This window comes from Alnus glutinosa, chromosome 8 (assembly GCF_958979055.1).
Source record: "Alnus glutinosa chromosome 8, dhAlnGlut1.1, whole genome shotgun sequence".
NCBI lineage: Eukaryota > Viridiplantae > Streptophyta > Magnoliopsida > Fagales > Betulaceae > Alnus > Alnus glutinosa.
In genome coordinates, this window is record NC_084893.1 from 10,266,589 (window position 1) to 10,275,350 (window position 8,762).

At 39.3% G+C, this 8,762-nt stretch overlaps 1 pseudogene; it reads right to left on the reverse strand.

The window, feature by feature from the left end:
* Positions 1 to 634: 634 nt before the first annotated feature.
* LOC133876105 (ent-kaur-16-ene synthase, chloroplastic-like) lies at positions 635 to 4,250 on the reverse strand (annotated as a pseudogene).
* Between the last annotated feature and the right edge of the window lie 4,512 nt (positions 4,251 to 8,762).

Here is an 8,762-nt window from a genome sequence, read left to right on the forward strand (position 1 = left end):
GGGCCACTACTAAGAATAGTAAAAATTACACCCGAGAGATTCGTTCCAATTCCGGTTCCAAACTTGGTTCGAACAGGATATTTAAAAATACTCCTGAGACGTCTATTCCAATTGTCATTCCAAATGTAGATTGAACAACATATTTTTTAAAAGCCCCAAGACGTTTGTCCGAACTTCCGTTCTAACTTCAGTTCAAACTATGATGGTAGAATGCTCCGTTCTAAGCCTCGTCCTAAATCTAGTTCGAACGAAACTACATTGGTGTGTATGGTTCGAATAGGCGTTTTGTTAGTTCTAACAAGGCTGTTTTGAGATGAGTCATTTGAATGGGTCATTTACCGGTTCAAACATGGAGGTTAGAAGTTGACTGTAAATAGCTTAAATGCGATTTTCAGCTCATTCCTCTCATTTTTCTCTTTCTCCTCACGCCAAGCACACTCTAGCTCACATAGGTTTTGCTTAAACCCTAGGGTATTGATCATTGGAAGTTCTTGTAGTAAAATATAATACCGGAAATGTGATTCTTGGTGTTAGAACATTGTTTTCACCGATCGATTCAAGGCAAGTCACTAAACCCTAATCTTCTTGGAGTTGGTTAACCTTTTTGAGTTTATGCCTAATACCTTAAATTTATTTAGGGAAACTTCAGAGCATTGTCCATCTGTAATGATCAAAGGTCTCAATTTTCTGGGATTTGCCTTGGATTATTAAAATGAACACCACTTTTTGGGGTAACTAAAAACGAACATCACTAAATCAGTGAAAGGGGTTTTACTACAGGAACTTCTTGGACAATATATTTGTTCAGTTGATCTGAGTGAATCGAACCATTTGATAATTCTCGTCTCAGGAAATGTCTTGTCAAGAAATTTTGTTTCTCTAGATTTGATTCATCATGATGTATGATGATTTCTGAAGCCCTAAATAATTACAACACAGCACCAATGTCCTTCAAATATCCTCCAAGGGTACTGGAGAAATGATGCTCCTGTGAAAAGCGGGTAAATGGATCTAAAAAACAGCATAAAAAGTCAATAAAACTTTTCCTGACCAATCAAAATCTTGTAGGCCATGTCTCCTAAATCACCAAGTACCTGAAGAAACATCATATCCATAAACACGTAACATCCGAAAGGCCATTGCACATGTGGCAGCATCTAAAAACACTTCTTCCTTTCCCTGAAGCCAGTATCTGCTTGATGGCAAATGTCTTGGTTCCAATAAATGTTAACCATATCTATATGCAATCCACAAACTCAAACTAATGTCTGTATTATAAAATTTATTACAGAAAATAGGATGAATTAATTATTTTTCAAAGTTACTAGCTAACACGCACCATATTTGGTGCATTCATCAGAAAAGGACATCCAATACACTTTTGATCTCCCCTTTGAAATGACGATCACTTCCCAACCTTTCAAGACTATCAATCATAAAAAGGCGCGCATACATATATATCTAGTGGATAAACTGTAGGAACTGGAAAAAAAAAATCGTTTGAAAATAACCATTTAACTGTACGTCAGAGAAACCAGAAATGTAACTGAAACTACATAGCAAACTATAGATAACTTCGGAGGGAAGAACCTGCATTTCCAAACTTTTCTAGGAGTGAACAGAGGTACTGAAAGCAGCTGAAACATATGACTTTGATATTTCATGACCATTTCCCAGTCCTGTGACTTCCCTAGTCCCTCTGAAACATATGCTAAGTAGGTCCTTCCTTCCGAGTTGCTTCCATAGCCTCTACAATTAGATATGGGATGATTCAGTCAGAGAATTTAGGGATCATTCAAAAACTAAAACATTCCTTTCTCTTTCTATTGCTATGCTATAGCATTAAGAAGAGTGTATTTCATATATGAACAGTCTTATTGTTCCACCCTTGATTCAAATCTACAATTTAACTCTTTCAACAAACCAAGCAAACTAAGCCAACCAAGTTTGAGCAAGGTGGCTCAATTTTGTGAGGCCAGTACTCAATTTTATGACCCCAATAGCTTTACATCCCAACTCTGAGAGGAGAGAACTTACAACATGCCCATTTTTGTCAGGGGCATTATACAAACACAAGCATGAAAAAGTAAAAGTAATAAAGCTGAATAGAAACCAAAACTGGATTATAACTGTACATTTTAAGCTCCAACTCTCCCTTGTGAACCAAAGCTTCTAAATTTGTTGCTCCCAGAGGGATATTTAAATCCAAATTTTTGGCATACTCGATCATAGCAGGATATATTATATCAAATCCAACAGGACAAAGTTGCTTCTCATCGGTAGCTGCTGCTATATTTGGCTCAATAAAGAAGAGGCCTGCAGAAAGAGGAATATCTAGCTATTGGAAATAATGGAGGAGACTTTAGCAAGAAGAACGTTAGAAATTCCGTTATTCCTTTGTTCTTCACCAACACCCCATTGCTTTAGTGCAACGATACATGCTAAGGTCGCCTTTAACTAAGAAGGGATCACAATTAGGAAGACCCCAAGAGCCATCACAGAGTTGATTATCCAATAACCAATTTACGCACTGATAAGGGAAAAAAGGAGCCTGCAGGGAATGTGGAGAAGGGACCATCGCTACCCAGGCAGTGTTGCTAGTTGAACATTTTCTTAATTCTTTGTTTAGTCTCCTCAAAGCACTGTATGAATAAAAGAGTACATTTTCTTAAATAAAGTTAACTGAAATGCCAGAATTCAAAGGAAATAATTTAACTGAATGTAGGATCATCATACCAATGCTGAACTCTTGGCTTTTGTTGCTAGTTGCTACATTTGAACCAGGAACCATAGAAGCTGCTTGGGAACACAATATCCGAACAGAAACTGAAAATGGCATATAAAACGATAGAAATACAATTGAAATCGGTCAAACTACATCTGTAATATATATAGTAAGAGAATTCTATAGTGAATCGAATTTGCTAAATGTTAAAGTCCCACTTATTTGAGGCCAGTTGCACAATCATTATTTTTCTATTTGATTTTCTTGTGGACAAAGTTTTCCTCCAAACTTTGCTAGAGCAATTTCTTCTAATCCAGTCTATTAATTGACATTTGTCTTTAAAGCATGTGATCCTCACATGCATTTTTAATATAATTAACATATCACATGTCACATGCATTTGTAAAATGCATCTGAGAATCGAGTACTTTTAAGGCAGATGTTAATTTCATCTAACCCAGTTTAAAAGAAAACTTTGTTATTTTCTTATCGAGGGCAATATTTTCTAATAAAATAACAGGTCATCCATCAAGTAGTTTCTTCATCTCAGTCAATGTTCTCTACATCCAACCAGTAGTCCTTGTAGCTCCTTCCAGTTAATCATATTTTTTCCTCTTATAGGTGCAGATATCAGACCATCTTACAGGACTCTTTGTCCACCTCCAAAATTGGTGCTAACTTTATGAAAGTCTGTTCATTTCTTACCCTATCTTTCTTGTATGATCAACATCCATTTTGATATCTAAATGTCAACAACCTCCTATATTGATGGGATTAATCGAGAATACAGCAGGATATATGATGCAAGGTTACCAATACAATGAGATAGGAAGTCCACACGACATAAACCAAATAAAAAAAAATAAGGGGTAATTACCTTTTTCCCCCATGAACTACCAAAAAATGCGCAATGCCCCCATGAACTACCAACTCGACCGAAATAGAGCATTCAACTACCAAAGACAACCATTTTCCCCCCTTCCGTCAGTCAAAGGGGTTAAAACAAACGGTCAACGGGTCATGTGCCGTTTTATATGGGGGCATGTTGGAAGATGATGGTAGTTTATGGGGGGAAAAGAGGAAGATGGTGGTAGTTCATAGGGGGAAAAGAGGAAGAAAATGGGGGTAAAACGGCGTGTGACTGACGGAAGGGGGGAAAATGGTTATCTTTGGTAGTTGAATGCTCTATTTTGGTCGAGTTGGTAGTTCATGGGGGTATCGCGCATTTTTTGGTAGTTCATGGGGGGAAAAGGTAATTACCCCAAAAAATAATAATAAAAGAAAAACCTAATAATTTTACCAAATTAAGAATCCTTCATCCATTCTTTTTCTTTTTGTTTTTTTTTTTTTTGCTTTTTGTCTTTTTTTTTTTCTTTTCTTTTCTTTTTTTTTTTTTTCTTGTTTTCATTAATTTACTCTCGATTTACATTCTTATTCCATCTATTCAAACTGATTTCCCTAAACTGCCTTTTTTACATATCTGCAAAGTAAAAGAAAGAAATTTTGCCCCCAACGTACGGTCCATCACAGCAAATATTTAGGTAACACTTTGGGTGAATAAAATCTTTATTGCACAAACACAACAATACAACTCTCCAAAGGCCTAATTAAAAGTCCTCTCTCTAGAGCTTTTCTCTCTCTGAGAAATCAATAGAGGTGAGTGTTTTCAGTCCATTGTTGGTTTTCGGCAAGGTGTTCTTTTTCCTTTGTTCTTGTAAGTTGTTGTGTGTGGTGGGGTGTCTTTTGGTTTTGTTTTCTAATCATTATGACTGAGGCAATTGAGGAGCTTTGTGGGAAGATGACTTTAACGGAAGGTGAGAGTGTAGGGCTCACGATTTCGGAGGATGATACTGCAGATCTTCGGGTGCACAGTGGGAGGTGTCTTGTGGGGAAACTTCTTAATGATAGGCTTATTCAGCGAGAAGCTTTTCGCTCGTTGATGTCCAAACTTTGGAGGACGATGGGCAAGTTAGTATTCAAGGAGATGCTTGAGAATCTCTGGCTTATTGAATTCTCTTCTGAATTGGATAGGCAAAGAGTTTTGAAGGGGAGGCTATGGCTGTTTGATCGTAGTGTATTGGTCTTGAAGGATGTTGATGAAGGAATTCCTCCTTCTCGAATGGTGTTTACATCATCGCCTTTTTGGGAGCAAATGCATGAGATGCTATTGGTATGCATGAGTCGAGAGATTGGGTAGCAAATTGGGAGTACTCTCGGTATGGTGGAAGAAGTTGATGTTTCGTGGGGTCGTTGTCTTCGTGTTAGGATCCATCTTGATGTTACACGGCCTTTTGAGCAAGGAAGGACTCTTGTTTTCAGTTGTAAATCTATTTGGGCTCCCTTTCAGTATGAGAAACTTCTGCAATTCTGCCATGGTTGTGGAAGGATTTACCATGGTTCAGTTGCTTGTCCTGCTCTCGGGGGGTCTCCCTCTGAGATCATGTTTGATAAGCCTTGGGGTGTTTGGTTGCAAACGGATGATCATCGGTATAGGAGTGGCGGTCCGATTTGGTCACAAGGGGGCAGTTCTACCGTCATTGGTGTTTCTGGTTCCACTCGGCCACCACCGTCTACAGTTGGAGGAGAGGTTGCACTTTTCACGGGCTCAACAAACACGGTTCAAATGATTAAGGAGGTTGCTTTCAATCCTCCCACGTCCAAAGCAGTTGACAGCTCGTGTGCGGTTATCTCGGGATTCAAAGGGAAGGTTGTTGATTCTAAGATACGGGTGGGCGATGATTCTAATGCACGTGGGCTTCATGTTGTAGAGACCTTTAAGGATACTACTTGCCCTCTTTTATCCACGTGTTTGGATGAGTCAGTGGAGCAGCCTTTGAAGTCTAAGGAGCTTGATGTGGTGTATGACACATCTGTTTTAGCTGACACGGGTATATTGACATAAACCTCTCTAGATGGGTTACGTGGAGAGTTGGTGTCTTCTCATGCGGCTTTGGTTCTTGACGTGTCCACTCTCACTCTGGTGGATATTCCTTTGTCGCAAAATGTTGATTGCCTTGAGAATTATGTTTTCAAGTCTACGAGTTCTACTACTAAGGTACGTGGAAGTTTTGTGCGTAGAGGCAAGAAGAAGGGAACCAATGTCTCGGCTTCTCCCAGACAGAGTGTTGCTGGTAAGAGGAAGGATATTGTTGATTCTAAAATTCCCCATGCCCAGGAGGATCTCACAAAAAAATGGCGTTTTCTGGGTGTTTCACCCTCATCTTTGGCTTTGGCGGCGGCTGATATCCAGCCTCGCCAGCCACAATGAGTATCCTGAGCTGGAACTGCAAAGGGCTTGGGACCGCTCGAAAAGTTCATGATCTCCATCATTTGGTGATGGACAAGAAACCCTGATTTGTGTTTTTAATCGAAACCTTGAGCACGAAATTGGGCACAGTGGTGGGATTGTGTTGTTTTGGATGGATAGTAGAGAAATTGAAATTTTTAATTTTTCCCGATTCCATATTAATGCTATAGTTAAGGAGGTGGGAGGTTCACCCGATTGGATGATTACGGGGATTCTATGGGCAGCTGGATTGTTCAAAGAGATATGAAACTTAGGATTTGCTTCTGCATTTGAAGTTATTATTCACGGGTCCTTGGCTTGTAATTGGAGATTTTAATGAAATCTTGGGCCATGGTGAAAAATTGGGAAGGGTGCTATGTAGAGAGGCCCAAATCGATGTGTTTCGACTAACTTTCGAGGATTGTGGATTGAGTGATCTTGGGTTTTTTGGACCTAAATTTACTTGGAGGAACAATTGTGAAGGTGATGATTACATTGAGGAGAGGATTGATCGAGCAGTGGCGAACTCTAGCTAGTTGACCCGTTTTACTTGGCATTCGATTGAGGTGATGGCTGCTATAACCTCAGACCATATTCCAATCTTGCTGAAATTTGATGAAGATTCCCTTGTTACTCGTCCTTCTCATACGGGCAGGTATGGGAAAAAATTTGAAGCAAGTTGGACTCTTGATCCAGAGTGGAAACAGGTTATGTCTGACTCTTGGGTAGGAAATTTTGCTGCTGGATCGCCTCTGTCCCGGGTGCACAAGAAGTTGCTGGCTTGTTAGCATGATCTCTCTACTTGCAGTTGGCATAAGTTTGGGAATGATCAAATACGTCTTCAGCAAAAAAATAAAGAGCTCATTTTGTTGCAATCTCGAGTACCTCCAGCATCTTCTTCTCTCATTAAAATACTACAAACAGAAATTGATAAGATCCTTGCTAGTGAGGATATCCATTGGAAACAAAGGGCGAAGCAAAATTGGTATCGTCTTGGTGATCGTAATACTAAATACTTCCATTCATGGGCTAAGCAAAGGAAGAAGGTCAATTCTATTTCGTCTATTATGGATAGAGATGGATGAATATGGAAGAAAAAAGGTGAGATTAGTAAGGCTTTCTTGAGTTATTATAAAGACCTTTTTGCTACTCAAAGGCCTGCGGGCGTGGAACATTGCCTGTTGACAGTAAATAATGTTGTTACGGATGAAATGAATGGTACACTTCTTCAACCTTTCTCTTGTGCTGAAGTTGAGGTAGCTTTACATAGCATGCATCCTCTCAAATCCCCGGGTCTGGATGGTTTTTCGGTGGGCTTCTATCAACAAGCTTGGGACACTATTGGTGATGAGGTATCTTCTTCGGTGCTTTCATTTTTAAATGGAAGTTCTTTTGATCAATCTATCAATGCTACTAATATTGTTCTTATTCCTAAAGTCTCTAATCCTAGTCTTTTGACAAAATATCGACCTATTAGTCTATGTAATGTCTTTTATAAGATAATTGCTAAGGTTTTAGCGAATAGATTGAAAGGTGTTCTTCCAAAGGTTGCCTCATTACTGATAACATTTTAGTGGCCTTTGAAACATTACATACGATGGATAGTCGGTTGAAAGGGAAGGAGGGGTTTATGGCTTTGAAACTAGACATGAGTAAGGCTTATGACCGTGTGGAGTGGCCTTTTCTTGAAGCCATAATGTTGAAGCTAGGCTTTGCAGAGAGGTGGGTACATCTATTGATGACTTGTGTGAGGTCAATGTCCTATGCTATTCTCATTAATGGTAAACCACATGGAAAAATTGTCCCTACTCGAGGCTTGAGACAGGGGGATCCATTGTCTCCCTATCTCTTCATTTTATGTGCTAAAGCTTTGAGCTCCATGTTACAAAATGCAGAGGTGGTTGGAGATCTCATAGGTATCCCTATTACACGGGGGGGGGGTACTCAGATAAATCATCTCTTTTTTGCAGATGATAGTTTGTTGTTTTGTCGAGCAAACTTAAGGGAGTGGGGTAATATTCATTCTATTCTTTGGAATTATGAAGAAGCTTCCGGCTAGCAATTAAACCGGTAGAAAACTTCATTATTTTTCAACTGGAACACACCTTCAGTGAATCATGTTTCTATCACTAGTGCAGCAGGTTTGAATTCTACCAATCGCTATGAAAATTATCTTGGCTTACCTGCTCTAGTTGGAAGATATAGGGTCTCTACTGTCAATGGGATTAAGCGGCGAATATGGAATAGAATAAACGGCTGGAAGGAAAAGTTCCTTACACATGCAGGCAAAAAAATGTTGATTAAAGTTGTCTTGTTGGCAATCCCTACTTACTCAATGAGCATTTTTCAACTCCCTAAATCTCTGGTTAGGGATATAAATACTATGTTGAATCGGTTTTGGTGGGGGTTCAAGGATAACACTCGTATGATAGCTTGGATGAGTTGGAAGGATATAGGGAAGCATAAGACTTTGGGTGGATTGGGTTATAGGGAGTTGGAAAGCTTTAATTTGGCTTTACTGGCCAAACAAGCTTGGAGGATTGTTAAGTTTCCTGATTCACTTGTTGCTAAGGTGTTTCAAGAAAAATATTTTGCTGGTGGCAGTTACTTGGATTCACAACTGGGGATTAGGCCTTCTTTTGCTTGGAGAAGCCTTTGGCAATCTAGAGAACTTCTATCGGATGGGCTATTATAGAGGGTGGGGAATGGTGCAAATGTTAGAATTTGGGGTGAACGGTGGATTAATTCTAC